The 19,034-nt window shown below is 40.3% G+C and overlaps 1 long non-coding RNA gene across 1 annotated transcript; it reads right to left on the reverse strand.

Annotated features, from left to right (window-relative positions):
* Positions 1 to 4,667: 4,667 nt before the first annotated feature.
* Positions 4,668 to 17,204, reverse strand: LOC122998726. Its single transcript, XR_006407491.1, has 3 exons — positions 17,061 to 17,204; positions 6,449 to 6,554; positions 4,668 to 5,248 (listed from the first exon to the last, which is right to left on the reverse strand). It is a non-coding gene; the product is annotated as an uncharacterized LOC122998726 (long non-coding RNA).
* Between the last annotated feature and the right edge of the window lie 1,830 nt (positions 17,205 to 19,034).

Raw genomic sequence — 19,034 nt, forward strand, 5'->3', positions numbered from 1 at the left:
TTCATCCCACATGAAATGGTTAGATGGTCTACCTCCCTGCCTGCCTGCCTATCTACCTGCAGGCACTCTGCCTGTGCACTAGCTAGCAAGCTAGTCGCACAAGAATGGCAGAGAAAGTGAGGCCAAAATTTCCAGATCCACCTATACCTCCATCAGGTTGCACTGCTAGAAGAAAGACAGCAAGAAAAAAAAGACAGAAGTCAAAAAGGCCACGACCAAAAAGAGGTTGGATAAAGCAAGAGGTCAAACCAGAGTCAATATCGGTGTTGTTTTTCACCGCTGGCGACAACTGAAGGAGTTGAAGGGCCTGAACAGTGACGCCATAGTTTTTGTATTTCTGTTGGACAGGGAATTATCTGGTTTATTTTGTTTTGGGGGGAATTTATAATTTTCTGTGTAGCCAACGTAGCCTTATGTATTAGCCCAATGCTAACGTTAGCTACACTTAGTGACGTGGTGTGAATTTTCCACTAGGGACATAGGTAGCTCTGTGTATTTTGGCCGTGAGCATGGCCGTACAATGTAGCATAGAGCTTGTGGCTAGTGGCTAAGATAGCGGTTTCTAAATGTATCCTTTGGTGGCCACTTAGCAACTGCTTTCAATTATCACCACAGTACCACAACGATCTGTGTATGTTTTGCCTGCCTTTAGGGGCTAAATGTTATCTATTAAGGAAGCAGCAGTTAGGCGGAAAATCGCCCAATCTGGCAACATTTCTCTGGCGTAAAGTTTTCCACCCCAGTTTCAGTTATTTTTGGTGTGCGGTGTAAACTATCCAGGGGCCACCAGGAAAAGCTGAACATATTACACACATACCGTCGTCGGGTGGAGAAAAGTACGCCCTTTGGCACACAGACAAAGATTGTAGGCAGCTCTTTTTCATTAGTTATCGCACTCTGTAGTATTCTTTATGTGAGAGTAACAACTGAAACTTATATACACACACAACACAACAATAATAAAAGCAATTTTTCATTAAAATATGTATTTCACAATCTGAATTGCAGGAGGTGTGGCGCCCCAGCACCCTTAATGGACCACACTGTAGATGTAAGTTTTTATTTGAGTTCAGTGCCTCATGCCATTCTCTATTCCCTAACTATGATTTATAGAGTAATATAATTACTGGTATACTGGACCTTTAGTGTATGCCTCAGTGTCAAATGCTGGATTTATGTGAGTAGTTGTACCAAAAGGTTACATATATAATAATGCTTTGGACAAAATATTACTTCAAAAACCTCAAATGAAAATCCTCACTAGACCTTGCTAGACCTTGGACAACAGGTGGGACCCTTTTGCTGGCTGGTTATCATGCTCACCTGTGGTTTGTGCAAATTAGGTGTCTTGCTGTCCACAGAATTCACAATACATTTGTGAGTGTTTTTCCTCAGGACATGTGGATTGGACTCCCGCATCACATCAGAGGAGAACATGTGTGGTCCCTTGATGCCTTTCACCATGGCCCCTTGGTGGAGAGCAGAGAGCAGTGGATCCAGAAGGGTTCGCTGGCACCCCAGAGACTGACAGAACTTATTCTTGATGCATGCTGGCTAAGGAACATCTACAAGTATCAGTGTTTCAGGTAAATCAGCATAGGTCTATGCTCAACTTACTGTTTTCCCCTATGCCAATGTTTCACTGTTATTCTGAATTGGTGCTGCTATGCCTTGAATTTCACTACCAGAACATAAAGCAATTGTATATTGTTTCCACTGTGCTATCAGGTCAACTGCATAACTGGAGTCCTTCCACAATCACATACTTATGTATGCGAGCAAGCGCTTCAGCGCTTCTCCCCACCTGTATATGCTTGTCCAGGCCAGCCAGCATGGCTGGACAATCACCCTATCCACAGACCAGCCAAGAGAAAGCTGATGGCTCAATTCAGTATGTTGTATTATAAGTACTCTTATGCATTTTAGTCAATAAACTTAAAGGTGCTGAGTCAAGGCAGATCCAATAGTATGACAAATACAGTTGTCTTGTTTTTGTAACAAAAACAAAATGCTTGGTGCTGATTTAGTGTGTTGAAGCCATTTTATGTGGAAATGCAAACTACTGTGCAATGTAAGGTAATATAAACGTTTCACTAAGCTTAAACTCCTTTTTCTTATGCCAGGTACAGCAAGGTGTACAACAGGAAGTCCAGGAAGGTGGAGAAGGACTACAGCTACATCCCAGACCTTCAGAACGCTGTCCTGCCGCAAAGGTTGTTTGCTACTGAGGTTATACCACTGAGCAGAACCAGGAGGCCTGATGATCCCCGTCAACATGGGGTTCTGTCAGGTGTTCCTGCCCCAACCACCCAGGAGCTGTTGCAGATACAAGTCAGCAAAGGGCCAGTTGAGTTGGATATTGTAGCTTAAGCATGAAGTGGTAACATACTTGTGTGCAAAAGCTAGTTTAAAATCCATATGGCTCTATTATAAAGAATTCCAAAGTGTAGACATTTATACCAGGTTCTGCATAACATCTTCAGGTCTGTTTTTACAGATTCTGGACCTCAGAACTACTTATTATGATTTAAATAGTTATCTAAACAAGTCATGGCGCAACCATATTAAACATGTGGCTTTGTTGCCAAACAGACACAGTAACAAGTCACTGAATTGTGAAACTATGCAAATGACTCTGAAAGTGAAAATGAATGTGCAAATTTGATATAACAGAGCTGATATATGCCTATTTCTGGCCAATCTAAAATATGGCCAAATAATACTTGGCTCCCACAATAGCTATGACATTGAAAACTGTTATGAATGTTTGTCACCACATAAAATGCAGCCAGTTGTAGTGTTATCATTCTTTGACATTAATGTGGGTGTCTTTGAAATGCAGTAATTACTGTCAGATATGCAACTGTAATATTCTTTCTAATGGACAATCACTGCCAAAACATTAGAAGATTGCCACAGCATCCATATGATGCCACATGCACAGCCTGATCTGTCAGTCAACACTGACCTGTGTTTATAATCAGCTGTCACCAAACCTTTCAACATGCCTTTTCTTCCTTCCTGTATATATATACTGCTTATGGTAATATATATTGTATATATCTTATATAAGTTATAGTATTTCTGTAATATGTTATATATTTTATTGTGATCCAAAAAGTAAAATAAACAATAAGGTGTCATACCACATTTGGTTGTCATTATTTGTGCAGCATGTGAAAAGATAATAAATGTAATGGCTTGATTGTTTATGCTGTAAGTGTAAAGAAAAGGCATTTATCATTTTCAAGATTTTATTCAAACAAGTGAGAACAGATTATGCAGAACAAGAAATAAATTAAATCTACTTATTTACCTACGTATTATTGTCTACACACTTCTGGGAATAAAACAAAGGGAAAACAAACAAAGTCTGCTACGTACATGTGTTCATCCACTCAATGTAGATATTGGTATTGCACACTGTAAATTACTGCCTGACACAGTATTATTACAGCTCTCACCCCACTAGGGATGAAGCCTTTGTATTGTGCATGTGGATCTGGGTAACGGCTGTGTATCTTCCAGACACAGCAAGTGGGTATAACAACTCTGTGACCCTGTCCTAGTGCTCCATATTGTCACACAACAAATTGTCTGTACTCTGCATAGCAGAACTGTCTGTTATTCTCTCAAGGGTCTGGAAGATCAGCCAATACTATCGTTCCGGATCCGTCTGGCAAGGCGCAAGACCCCCTCCTGCAAAATATAGCCTTCCATATGTGGCGGCATGAAAACACAGGAGTCATGATGTTGCCCACAGCACTTTCTTTCCACATCTGTGGGCATTTCTCTGCAATTCTGGCAGACGCACAAAGTGGGTCGACCTGGAACAGGAGGGCCCGGTGGAGGAGCATCTGCTGATGTAAAGTGGAGAATATCAAAGATCAGGCTTGGGTATCAAAATTAATTAATTGCTACTATAGATACCTGTTCACCTGAAATCCTTTGAGCTTGCAAATCCTCAGCTTGATGTATGTCATCTTGTCCAAGAACATCTGCTCCTTGGCCTGTCACATTCCGACGTCCCCATCCTCTGCCTCCACTTTCTCGAACCCTGCTGGTTGCCCCCCTTCTTGCACAACCACCTCGGCTTCACCCTAACCCTAACCCTAACCCCCTAACCATTACCCTAACCCCGGGCCTGTCCTCTCTGACCAGATGATGTGCTGGGCTCTGGATTTTATTCAGAATCAGAGCCAAAAATACTCTCATCATGGAAGCTCTAACATGCAAAACAACGTATTATAATATGTTATGAGTCCAATACAAACTTCATGTTCGTCAATGTGTCACTGATGGGAACAGAAAAAAATCACCAGGTAGCTAGATAGGTACTGCAGCTGCTTCATCAGCAAACATTATGGATGATATGCGCTGAACATTCAAAATAAACTTTGGCTGTATAGTATCGCTAACCTTTTTTTTAGCTTTACATGGTATCTAATGTTACCACAGCCAGCTGTCGCTAGCTAGTCAGCAATAAGTTACTGTATCAAACTCAATTTTCGATAAAAATTTCCCAGTACTAACATGCTAGTTTGACAGCTGTGAGTACTAACAATAGCCATGTTCGTTGTTTACGTTCATTATGATAATGTTAGGGATGCAGTTAGCAACAACATCGATGCACTGTGCTCCTCTACCCTACACAGCAGTAGTCAGGCAGTACATGCTCATGTGTTTTGGGGGAACGGCTTTGGAGGGAGGCCTGAAGGGAGTGACTGGGATTTTTTTCGGTCGGATACTTTCAAAATCTAGTTTACTCTTGCTGGTTTTTCCAAAGTTGCATACCCGAGCTTTGATAAATGGACAAAAGAATAAGATGTATTATAAAAAAGGATGCAAAGGGCTAAATCACCTGAAAGGCAAAAATATATAAATGTCTATATGAGGTGATTTCCAGACTGGAAAAATAACTCCCTCGTGCAGTTAGAAAAGGGTTTGATTGATAAATGGTATGTAAATGTATGCAATGTTCATTATTCACCGGGTTAATGATGAAACAAAACAAACAATTGGAGTAATAAGATTATTTAAAAAATCAGTCTCGAAAAATATCTCCCATGAGGTGAATTTCAGAGTCAGCAAACAGCTCCTTGTTGCGGTTACAACACTCTGTGAATGATACTGTATGCAAATATATGCAAGGTTCATTATGCGGCTGGTTAACGATGACCAGCGATCGCATTAACATCTCACGTCTCCATCGAGGTAACGTCTGTGTTGAAGGTGAAAGGTAACGTCTCTGCGGGGAGGGAAGTAAGGGAGAAGGTTATTATATTAGTGTGAGAGAAGTGTTTCACCAATGGTCCCCGCAGGGCAAAGTGATTGAGCTCTGAAGACAGATTGTGTGCAATTACAGTCCATTTGTTCCAGCCTGGCCTCCCCTCCCGTTAGAGAGGACCTGTAATGGAACTGGCTCGCTGGCTTTTGTCTGGCTCCTATTGTCTTTGACTTGCCTCTTTTCTCCTCTCTCTCTGTGTCTTCTTTCCACTTCTCTTTCCATCTGTATCTCTATCTTTCCCCTCTCTCATCTCTCTTTTCTCTCAATATCAGAATCACTTTATCCTCCAAGTTCAATAAACACACTAGATCTTTCATTCCCCTATTCTTTAATTTCTCTCTTTACCTTTTTCCTCCTTATCTCTTTATCTCCCCTTCTCTGGTCCTCCCATTCTTTACTATCCTTCTCGTCCTTTTTCTGCTTCCTTCTCGTTCTTTCTGTCTGTTCCAAGGCAATTATATGCTTCCCAGCTTCCAACTAAAGGCCTCTCCTTTTCGGAAGCAAAAACCCCCCTTCCCCTCCCATTATCCCACTTGGCCTCCTCCAGAGGACCCAGTGGAGTCTGTCACTAGCAAGATATATCGAGTGGACCTTAATTAGATGAAGCTTGCGACACCAACGGATGCAGAGGGGTCTCACATACAGTGCAGAGAGACATAGAAAAACATATTAATGGCATAATCACTCTACAAATGCAAATGCAGTCAACAATTTCATGTGCCAAATGACCATGTGACCTCTGTCTTTTCTCCACTTTCTCACACCCTCTCCTCTTCTTCTTTATTTTTCTGTCCAGCTGAGGCAATTATATGCTTTGCAGCTCTTCGCTAAAGCTCTTTTCTTTCAGCAGTAACCCTTTCCTCCCTACTTGTCTTTCTTTACCCCCTCCAAAGCAGCTCTACTTTCTGCCTTGCTCGGTACCTCCTGGCTCTCTCTGAAGGAGCCTGAAGAGTCTGTCTCTTGGGTGCACCCTTGCAAGATTCAGAGTGGAGCACAATTAGTGGTAGTGGAGTTGTAAACAAATGCAGTGTGACCTCACATACAGTACAAAGGAGAGTGCAAGACCATTGTTCAATATATATCTAAAATATCAATATTCAGTCACTGTGAATGTGCAATATGATATTTGTGTGATATTTCTCCAGCAGTAACATAGACCACCTTATTTATTTATTTTGCCTCTCTCTTGGCCCCCTCCAAAGGACCTTAGAGTCCATGTCTTCAGGTCACGCTCGATTGATAGCAAGTGGAACCCAATTAGATGAGCCTAGTGACAAAAACAAATGCAGTTGGACTTCATAAAATGGAGGCGCAACATGTTTTATTGATGTGACACTAAAGACATTCTTTTCGTCCATGCATCCACCCATCCATCTTCTGCCTCTCTCTGGCTTTGGGTTGCAGATTTAGCAGGCTAAGAAAGGTAGCCCACAAGCCCTTCTTCCTAGCCGCTTTCTCCAGCTCTTCCTGGGTTACTGAGATGTTCCCAGGCCAGATGGAAAATGTAATCCCCCCCGAGTGTTCTGGGTCTGTCCCGGGTTCTCCTCCTAAATTGACATGCCAGAAATTCCTCCAGGAAGCATCCCAGTCAGATGTCTGAAACACCTCAACAAGCTCCTTCCTAAGGCCCAGCCACCCTTTCAAGGAAACTCATTTCAGTTTCTTGTATCAACAATCTCATTCTTTGGTCACTGTCAAGCGTCGTGACCGTAGGTGAGGGCCAGAATGTAGATTGACTGGTAAATTGAGAGCTTTAAGAACCATGATACCTGAGTCCCTTGACTTTGAGGCTATCACATAGTTGATAGAAATGCTTGAAATGCTTTTGTATCTCTGGTGAATCATGGCATTTTTTTTACACATACGATGTGTGGAATTTTTGCCAGTTGCCCTTTTTATTCTTTACTCTGCTGAGTGAGCCTTATAGTGGCTCACTCAAGTAGTGTATACAGTATATAAGTGTATATGTTGATGTTGACTTTACAGAAGAAGAGTAAGGATGATCCAAATGATCTTGTATAACTTAATCAACAGCGAGTGATTTTTCCAGCTCAGCCAGGTGTAACAAATGTTCTGCGATATCCAGCCAGTCAGGGTTTTTTTTAAAATCTACAAATTTAAAATACGCATCAAACCAGGTGGATGGAAGCACACTTTAGAGAACAAGTACATTTTTATGTTTTCATACAGGAACAGCCTTCCTTCCTCATCTTTATAGAAACCTCCCGCTGCACTCCTCCACTTCCCTCTGCATACCTCTTAGGCTTCTCCAAAGAACCTTACAAAGTCCATGTCTTCGGTTCACGCTTGCAAAATATTGAGTGGAACCTAATTAGATGAACCGAGTGACATAAATGAATGCAGCGAGAGCCCACACGCTGCACAGAGGGCGAGTGCAAGACCTGCGATAAACATAGCGCTCTATAAATATCAACATAAAGCCGCTGTTCATGTTCATCGTGATATTATTAGTGTTTTAATGCTTTTTTGGAAGCTCCTCTTGCTCTTTGTCACACTCTTTCTCCTCCTGTCTGACAGCAGCAATTATGTCCTTTCCAAGCTCCCTGCTAAAGCCCCTTCCTCTCATCAGCAACATCACATTTCCCTCTTTCCTCCTCCTTGGTGAGCCCCACTTCTCTCCTCGTTCAGTACTTCTTGCCCGCTCCGAAGGACCCCATGGAGTGTGTCTCTTGGGTGTTCTACTGAGTGGAGCACAATTACATGAACTTTCCACAGGCTTAGTGGATGTCACAGATCACGCTGCTTCTTCAGTTTTAGGAGGACAGGCTCTGTCAGAGCGATGCCATCCAAGAAAATTAGCTTCACTTTTCATGTTACTACTTTGACGGTGTGTTGTAACAGAAGCATCGGGATCATGTGATTGTCTGAACACGGTGGCGAAACAGAGGAGCAAGGGGAAAAATGTAACCTGTCAGAAATGAACTGTTGCGGATAAACTGCCACTCCCACACTGCACACACGCTTCCCTGACACTTATATTTCCGGCCATACTTTTTAAAATTGACAACTTCATCCATCACATCAGATACAATCCCGAGAACAGCCTGGCAGTTTTGGTATTAACAGCCTTCCACTGTTGTCCTTTATGCACCAATGTGAAGACCTTCACACAAACACAACTAACCGTTATTAATGTTCTTTTGTTCCCATCACACCTTTTTTCATTTTGAACAGAAGGGATGGGGACATTGTAGGATTGTTGGGCCGATTGTAGTGCTGATTTTTGCATCACAACTGATTGGACCGACTCTGTGTTCTGATTAAGTTATTGCCTGTCTTTCTCATTAGGGCTACATCTAATGAATATTTTCATTAGCAATTAATCGATTTATAGTCACACTAGGGGCTCTGTCAGGCTATACTGTCAGGCACAGCAGTGCTTTGAGCTAAATGCTAACCAAGCTAATATACTCACAATTACAATGTTTTTTTCAACTTTGAGAACACACACAGAGCTATCTAGATCAAAAATGTTTGGCGAATAAAGCATGGTGTACTGGAGTGTTTTAATTTTGATGGACTCCAAGAGACAATGCTAACAGGCTGATTTTTATAGGCAGATATAATGTCAACCATATTAACCAACTTAGTTTAGTATGTTAGCATGCTAACGTTTTCTAAAACAATTCACCTTGAAGGGAACATGAATGTCTGCACCACATTTCATGACAATCCATCCAATTGTTGCAGAGACATCTCGCTCAAAACCCTGCATGTCAACCTCAGGGTGGTGCTAGAGGAAAAGTCAGGGGGTCACCAAAGTCATGAGGATGGGAATCATCCTAATTTTGTGCCAATCCATCTATTAGATGTCAAAATACTTCTCTGGATAATTGAAAACTCAGTGGATTACCAAATCCTGTAGACTTCACTGTCTGCAAACTATGTAGCAATAAGATATTTCAATCTGGCTAAAGTGGTCGACTAACTGACCGAGCAACTGACTGACATAGCCATTCCTAGAGCCACACCACCAGCTAAAAAATGCCCAAAGTTGCTTGCTGAGTATTATTTTACTGCAGTGCAGAGCCAAAGCTCAGCTAAAGTTCACCAAAGTTCTCTTACCTCCAGCATTTTTTGCAGTTTGTCACTGCACAGATCTCTCCTCTGAACATTTCATCCTAATTTATCCTTTCCCCTCCATTTCTTTGCCATTTTGTGCACATTGCAGAATAAAGTAGCGCCTCATGTCTAGCAACATGACTCTAATCATGTGCTGTCCTCTGTATTTACGTGCTCCTTCCTGAATGTACGGATAGAAAAAATGTATAATTTGTTATTTGTTGGGTCTTAAGTATTTGTAGGTTTCAAAAACCTAAAGGCCTGTTTCCATCTTAACTGTCTTTCTGTTACTCTTTATTCCTATTTTTTCTTCTTTCTTTCTGGGGCCTCCACATACATACATACACATACTGCGCTTCCACCACAGTCTATTTTTTCTCTATAAACACCTGCTCTCTGATTTTCCAATTTCTCTGTCCTCCTCCTTCCTTAATTATGCATTGTCTAATATAACACTCTCCCCAATCTCCATTTCTTTCTCTTCCCTCTCATTCTCACCATTTCTAGAATTGGCTCTCTCAGTCAATTAGTTAAAATAATAATCTGTAACATTTTCACATAAGTGTTTATTTTCCCCTCTATCACAAACTGAATTAACACAGTTCATGAAACGCTTCAAATTTGCTTTTGTAGACCCTTGGTTAGAAAAATCTTTTGTGCACAAGTCCTTTGAAACTGGAACAGAAATCAAGTGTTTTAAAGAGAAAAAGGTAGTGTGTAAGTATTTTCAAAGTTGTAGCGTAGCATGGTTTGAGGTTGAAGTACAACAGCTGATGCATAACGTCTAATTTAGATATTACTTGATGTTATAAAATGTTATTTACCTACATGGGTCTTACTCTGTAGAAGGACTGGACAGATATTCTTGTAGTTCTCTGCGTCTATGATCAATTGTCTGCAATCTTGATTGTCATTGTTTTTAGTTCCACTTACAGTTGCTTGCCACTGGGTGGGTTCCTATGGGGTAGTGTCCACTGTAGTAGCTGTTATGCATATTTACCAATGAAACCCATGCATATATAAGAAATGGATTTTGAGTAGCTGTCCGCTGTAGTGACCTCTAAAGCAATTTATATTTTGACATGATAATGGCATAAGAGGAAAGTTCTGGGGATTGCCAAATTTATTGAAATTCATGCTGTGGGCAATTTGGATGCCTGTACCAAATTTCATAGCAGTCCATCCAATACTAGTCCAGACATTTCAATCTGAGCTGAAAAAGTCTGCATTCAATTTTTTGCAAATCTGTCCTGTAGGTGCTGAGATACACTACGATGCTAGATGAGAAGTCAGGGCATCATAATAATACTAACTTTATTTATATAGCATCTTTCAAAATAACCATTACAAAGAGCTTTAAAAGCAAGGACAAATAAAAGAAAGCAGGAAAACAATCATATACAACATCATAGTTAATAAATAAAATAACAAATAAAGCAGTTTAAAAGTAAAGATAAAGTAATGGATAACAGTAACACGTAAAAGTAACAGATAAAATAAGTACGTAGGATGACCAGATGAGAATGGGTGAAATTCGGGACCAGGGTGGGCATGGACAGTGGGTGTGGCCTCCAGTACATTACATTCAGTGTCAATAAACAGTAAAACACATGAAAGTCAAAACTCAATGTTAAAATGTATTATTTTTGTTCATGAAGTCAACCGTCTGTCATTAGGAAAAAGAAACACAATGACTGTGTTGTATGTAACAGTGTGTAAATCATTATCCATTACATAAAATTAATTTTATTCTATTCATGTCATCAGTGTGGTGCCTTTCACATTTGTCTGCATGACGCACATGTTAGATCAATCCTTCTCCGTGGCTGCCTGCAGCTACACTTAACCTGTCCTCGTGACTGCAACTCCTGTTTCATTTTAAAAAAAGAATGAATTCAGAGCAGGATTACAAGAAATATATATTTAAAAAATAACTACATATTGTTTCTAGAGTAGCAATAGAAATGTTTACCTCAGACAGTCACTATATATGTTCAATAATACCTCACTGAAAACAAATCTAGTATTCCTGTGTTCAGTTGACTCACAATGTTTATACCTAGTCCAGTCATTCACATTTTCATGTTGAAACAGCTCAACCAATGACTCACGGGAGCCTTAATTTAAAATGTCAAAAGGATTAAATGTATAGAATAGTTTAGAGTAACATCAGACTAACTAATAGTTCTTTATTAATATTATGAAGATTGGATCCTGTGTTTATGTGACGCATGAACCATTACGCACAGGTGACAGGTATGTTACAGTCATTTTAAACGCCTTTTCAGCAGCTAAGATTGTCATTAAGCTGTAGGAGCTTACAAACATATTTTTTTTAGATATTTTTTATCACCAATTCCTCCTACAGTGGCAGCTGCAATCTCCATCATCTGCTTTAAAACAGGTCAATGACATCAACAATCCATTATTTATGATAGTTTAATCAGTGCACAAGTGAAGATACGTGAAAACACATCAGCAATACTCTTAAATAGTTTACAAAAACGAACAGGACATTTTTTAATAACTAAAAGCAGGAATTATAGTCTACATAATAGCCTACACATAGTCTTCTACATTTTATTCTGGTGATAGCAGCAGCTTGTTGCACATATCTCCATTATGTTATTAATCATTCATGACAATTTGGCAGTGCACTAAAGACACAATACGTGAAGTGCAGCATTTTTCAATATTACTGTGTCACCAAGTCAGGTCTCATCAGCATTTTTGCCTTCAAGTCTCAAGTAGTATAAGTCGAGTCTCAGCATAAAGACAGCTCTCGTTTTAACTTGGTCATATAATCTATTACTATTTTTCTAGACGTCTGGTCACCCTATAAGTACAGATAAAATATCAAGAAAAAGCCATATGGTAAAAGTAAGTCTTGACAGACGATTTAAAAGAAGGCAGTGAATTTTCTAGTTCCTCAGATAAGCTATTCCAAAGTGTGCCCTTAAAGCAAAAGCTCTCGGTCTTTAGCCTTGACCGGGGAATAGTTAACAGGGTCTTATCAGAGGAGCTCAAGATACGGGCTGGTGAATAATGATTTAGAAGCTCAGCCAGATAGCTCAGTGCCATACCATGCAGGGCCTTAAAAGTCAAGAGTAAAATTTTAAGATCAATTTTAAAATGGACAGGCAGCCAGTGAAGGGAAGCTAAAATAGGTGAGATATGATCATGCTTTTGTGCGTCTTTGCATTTTGGAAACCCCGAAGCCATGCAATCATGTTTTGGCCAAGGCATGTAAACACTGCATTACAATAATCCAGATAAATTGATAAAGGTCTGAATAACTCTTTGAGGATCATTAAAAGTAATAAAATATCTAATTCTAGAGATATTTCTTAAGTAGAAAAAACATGACTGAGCTAGCCTTTTAACATGGGTCTTGAAAGTCAAATTCTGGTCTAGAATAACTCCAAGCTTCTTAGCAGTGGGTACCACAAGCTGAGCTAGAGAGCCAGGAGCAGGCAGAACTTGGCCATAGGTGGGCTCAGGGCCTATAATGAGAATTTCCGTTTTGGAGGAGGTTAGCTGAAGAAAATCATCCAATCTGCAGCTAAGCAATTATGCAGGGAAGATAACTTAGTTGAAATGAAGTATAGTGAGTAGAGTACAGAGCAAATAAAGAGAAAATAAAATTGGTCCCAGAATAGAGCCCTGAGGTTCCCCATACATAGACAATGCTTGAGAGGAAGTGAAGTCATCAACAGACTAGGGATGTGCAGAGGAAGCAGTATTTGTATTTATATCTGTATTTGTTGAGGGAGCAAAATTATTTGTATTTGTATTTGCATTTGAATAAAAGTGGAAAGAGGCGTTTGTTTTTATTACACTTTTAATTTTAGAAAAAGTGTTACATGAATAAACTACCTTACGAAGGAGGTCCCCACACCGGGTCTTGAACTGGAGTCTCCCAGATCATAAACCACTACACTGACTACTGAGCTAAAGCTTTACTCTTTGTCTCACAGCTGACAGACCTCTACCTATTTATACACCCATAACACGGAGACAGCACACCGTGTAACATGTGGGGAAGAACTTTAAAGGAGATTCTTGCTTTGCACTTTTCATTTATTGCCTAATTTTTTACAACTGATCTTTGTGGAAAGGAGAAGGGGAACAACAGGTCATGGAGAGTCCCTTGGGTGCACTTCGTGTGTCAGTAGCTCTCTGGGGAACACCCCCAACTCCAGGAGTGATGTCCAAATAAGGAAATGTGCGTCATGTAGCAGGTGGATGTGACTCCCCTCGTTGAGGCTTGCTGATAGATGGAACAGCAGAGCAGAGGAGAGAGACTAAGATAGCGATGTAACCGACCTGCGTGCTGGTATTTGACATGTTCTTTTTCTTCCCAAAAACAAATAATTGTCAAAATATTTGTATGAGACAAATATTTGTACCCCCCCCCCCCCCCCCCTACTATTTGTGCTTTGCTGAATAACATATTTGTATTCAGGCACACCCCTACAACAGACACAACAAATTTTCTGTTAGAAAACTATGAGAACCACTGGAGGGCTGTGAGTGTAGTTTCAGTTAATTCTTGGATAGCAGTTTCCTTAAAAACACACAAAATATCCAGCTGAAGACAAGCTAAGTCAGATACAGAAGTAGGGGGGGGTGAATCTTCGATTGAATGTCCTCAATCTTGTCTACAAAAAAGGTTAACTTTTCACAGTCGGCATTTGAAGTAATAGGGACACCAGGAGAACCAGGGTGGACTAAACGATCAATGGTCTTAAATAAAAAACTAGGCTTTTGCTGGTTGGAGGTGATGAGCTCTGAAAGTATTTTGCTCTTGCATTTTTAATTTCACTGTTATAAGATTGTAATAAAAATTTCATATGCTCACAGTGTACTCAGAGCTTTGATTTCTTCCACTCTCTTCAGCCTTCCTACACTCCCTTTTCCAGCCAAGGATTCTTTCAGTAATCCAAGGTGATACAATAGATGATTTGGATTTTAGTGGAGCAATATTGTCTAAAGTAGTTGTGCACATATCATTGAAGAAGTTCACTAAATCATTAGTGTTTGAAAACAAATCTAAGGATTAACCAGACTTCACAAATAATAAGGAAAATCTTGAAGCACTAGTGTCATTAAATATGCAAATTTCTCACTTATGAGGATTCCTGTTCACATAAAACACAGAATTAAAAACAAGACATAGATGATCAGTGATAATGTCTCTTGAAACTAAGGATGATAAATCTAGACCCAAAGTAAAAACTAACTAAGTCCAATGTGTGGCTACATTTATAAGTAGGGCCTGACATATGTTGAGTAAAATTTAAAGACTCCATAATGTTTAAAAATTCACTACTAAAGCCGTCAGAAATATCGTCAACGTGGATGTTAAAGTCACCAGCAATCAAAACGTTGTCATGATAGAGAACAACTGAAGATAAAAACTGACAGTTCAGGAAAAAACAGGGTATTGGATTTTGGAGGACAATAAATAACAACACAAAATGACAAGATCTATGCAATAAGTTTTTTTTTAGGAAAAGGGCCTCAAAGCTAGAAAGATCATTGGAAGGTAACAGGACACATTTAAGTTTAAGTTTTTTAAAACAACACCTAGCCTATTACCCCTATTACAATTCCTGGGGGAGCTGATAAAATCATAATCGGGGAGCATAATTCTAAAAACAAGCTGTGTTCACCTGGTTTTGGGGGGGCAGTGGACCAGAGATGACGCACTGCTTCCCGGTGTCCAGCAAACTGTCTACGGGGTGCACGAACACCTCTTTGAGAATCTCCAACTGTTGATTTTTGATGTCATTGGTGCCGACGTGGACAACAACTGCAGAAGCAGAGTTGTATTGTTGTGTTGTTACACAATCTCCTGGATAGCAGAAAGTTTGGCTACTGCGTACCGCTACGTAGAGGCATAGAGGTGCCAACAACAAGCACCAAGGGTTGACGCCATGCCTGAGTGTGCATGCCTGACCACCTGGGGTACTGGACTCGGATGGCAGCAGGTGTGGTCTGCCGCAGGAGCCAACAACTGGCTTGGGAGAGGAGGCATGGGCAGAAGATGGATGGTTGCCCAGCTGGAGCCTCAGTGGAGAGTCCCCACTGTCAAGAGCTTGGAATTTATTGCTCAGCTGAAGAGTGTCAGATGAGAGCGTTAGGAGGGGTGTTTAGCATGACCCTTGCTACTCTTGACCAGGACCCACAACCCTGAGTTGCAGGGAGTGAAGCAGGCTTGGGACTTGAGTTTAGACCCGAGGATGGGCCACATGTCATCATTCAGACCCAGGACATCGGTTGAAAGGATCGGCTCCCCTCCAGTGGTACAGAGCCGAACCAGGGAAGAGTGGGATCATTGTGTGCGACAGAGGCTGAGCACTCAGCAGATGGACTCGTGCCTCGGTTGCCGATGCAGGAGGAGCCCAATGCAGAGAGATGTTTGGCTTGGGCAGTGGCAATGGATGAAAACACTAGGATTAGCTCATCCTTGTTTTTAAGATCCCGCTTCGGCTGTCAGAGGTCATCTTGCAACAGTGAGTATGCCAGCTGGCAATGTCAACACACGGCCATGATGATGTTTAGTGGTTTCAGGGGCCTTCTTCCAATAGCAACCAGGCTAAAAACAAACCTAGATAAGCTACCCTGGTGACGGTGCAGTCTTTCACTTGAAAACAAAATCCTCAATCAAGGCTTCAGGACCTTTGACCTAGTTAAAACATGCAGATAAAAGGACAAGGATCTAAAAAGCGTATCATTAAATTTTGGTTAAAAACTGGATAAAATGTCAATTTATGACAGAGCTTCTGTCAGACATATCCCACGCTGATGCACAGTCTAAAAGGCAGTGGCTGTCATCAAAGACATTAGGTTTCATCCTCTAGGGACCATGACTGTCTGTCCAAACTCTCATGGCATCCCATTCAATAGATAAAGATATTTCAGTTTGGACCAAAGTGGTGTATTGACCAAATGACCATCCAACTGACATGGCCGTCACTAGAGCCTCGCCACTTGCCTGGCTAAGAGTGTCAGAGCCAGTGGAAGTTACCTGTTCTAATACCTTTTATTCTTGTTTTGAGGATGTCACTGAAATGCAGGAAACACAAAATGATTTTCTATATTTGAAAATTGAATAAGGCAGCAATTGTTTTTATTGTCTACCTCCTGACATTGTTCTCACAACTTAGACCAACTGAAATGTAAATTTCACTTGTACTCGAATCACTAGTGCAAAATTTTGACTTCGCAAGTTCAATTTGAGGGCAGCAAAGGTTTTTCGCTCTGGCTTTACTGATAATAATTAACTAGACTGTGCGAAGTGAGAAATGGTATCTGTGAACACCATCCACTTCCATGTTTGTGCTGTAAAGCAATTCTGTCACATTTCCTGTCAAATCTAATCCTTGTGCACACAAGGTAAAGCAGAGACTATTACAGGCTGCTAATTCTTGTCTAATTATACTAACACCAAAAATGAGTGCTGTAATGATTTATTGATGTTAAATTGCTACTTGTAGCACCTTCAATTATGCAGTCAATGTATTTTTTATGGTTTACCATCTTGTTTCTGCTACATAAACAAACATATACATTTTCTTTTATTGCTCAAAGCATGGTCACTATTTTCCACCCCTCACAGACCCATACTTCATACAGCTGCACTGTCAATATAATCTATAAACACTGAATTACATAAAACACTTACACACACTGTCCTCTGTCGCTGTCCTCCTTCCCCCACTGATTTCCTGGTGTGTTTTAGAGCAGACTGTGTTCAGGAAAGGAATCTCATCCACCACCGGTATAATCGGTCCGGAACAGGGTCCAGGTGCAGCTAGGCAGGAGACCCCTCCTTCCCCCGGAAACCTGGTGATTACAGGACAATTAGAGTAAACACTAACAGCCGAGCTTCATCCCAAACACAGCCTTTATCAGTCAGCAGCCTGCCTCTCTCTGGGCAACACTGGGCATTTATCTCCATCTAGGCAGACAGACAACCCCTCTGGGCAGCATCCTGCATGGAAATAGCTTCACTGTAAACATGTTCATCTTTAAGAGCTGTTTAATCTGGTGTTGAATTATATTGTCTCATTTTGTTTAAACAATGCAGAAATTGTAAACACTGCTAATTGATGCAAGAGCATTTCACTTGTTTCCACAGCAAGAATATTTTCCTAGAATGTCATGAAAAATGACAATGAAACGACATGAAGTAAGTCATGTCATTGTGAAAATAAAACATCTAGTTTCTGGTGGTGTAGCTGATGTATGTGTGATATTCAGGAACCCTCAGTGTTAGGGAAAAAAAAGCAATTGTGTCCACCTATTTCACTCATGTGAGCAGTGCTTGACATGATTTTTTGGGTAAAAACACATCTATCTTAACAGCAGTGAGCCACTGCTCCATCCAGAGAAAGCTGAACTCTCATCAATAACACTTGCTTACCCCCATCCGACACTATGAAATAAGAAAATATTAGAATAGGAAATAGAGAGGAGAAATGTGTGTAGTCATGTGTGTAGTAGTAAGTACATGTAAATTTCAAAAGTTTACTTTTAATGTTAGTTTCAACAAAGAAACGTGAAAGGAGTCTTTTTTATAACTTTATCAATAAGTGAACCAACAAAAACCAGTGTTGATGTTGTAGCATGTACTGGTCAGTGTGGTGAAAACATGCAGTGAAATGACTCATCAGAATTGATCTGCAGATATTTTGACAGTTGATTCATCGTTTTAGTACATTTTGCAAGCAAAAATGGCAAACGTTCATTTGTTCTCGGTTATCAAATGTTAGGATTTTTTGGTCATAAATCATAGGAAACTAAATATGTTATGGCTCCACAAATTATAATGGTCATTTTTAACCATTTTCCGATAGAGGAAAAAAAAAGCAAGTGAATCAACACATAGCAACAGATTTTTAAGCTACGTGACTGGATGTTTCCATGTTTGTTTGTTTTTTGTGCTTTCACAGATGGTTTCAGTGTTTTGTACTGTATGCAATCTCCCTCTGATATGTTTTAAGGATCCATAATTTCCTCAAAGCAGTGGCTCATTGTTTGTACTTGTGATTCATCTAGACTTTCATGTCCATCCAAATGTTAGAAGTATGCAGTAACCAAATGCTGTCTATAGGGAAAACTGAGGAATGTGAGGAATTTTAAGGCAGACCATTAATCATTTAACACGGTTAAACACATAGAAAAATGCTGTCATGTGGTGCCAACAACATGCAAAACACAGCTAAAAGGAAAACATCAAGACTGAACATTAAGTTTAATGACTTGCTAAGGTAGGTGTTGCAATGTATAGTTAATGTAACTGTATTCTAACTCCTGTGAATGCTGAAATCAGGGCTGCAGAAATAAAAACATAAATATTATATAAACAGTAAGTATCGAAAATGTAATATTTACCAGTGTGAGCTTGCCATAAGGCTTCAATTTTCTCACAAGGGAATGTTCTTTCACACCACAATATTCTGGCACTATGCAACTACCAATCAAGTAAATTGCATAAATTCCCCCCCCCCCCCCCCCCCCCTCCAGTTTCCACACACACACACAAAAATATAATTTTTGAACCATCTGGAGGCCTGTAAAAATGTACAAAAAGACAGACTGACCTGAACAGCGATTACTGCAAGTTTTGTTTTTTTTTTGGTTAGTATTGAAGTTT

This window comes from Thunnus albacares, chromosome 15 (genome assembly GCF_914725855.1).
Source record: "Thunnus albacares chromosome 15, fThuAlb1.1, whole genome shotgun sequence".
Lineage (NCBI taxonomy): Eukaryota > Metazoa > Chordata > Actinopteri > Scombriformes > Scombridae > Thunnus > Thunnus albacares.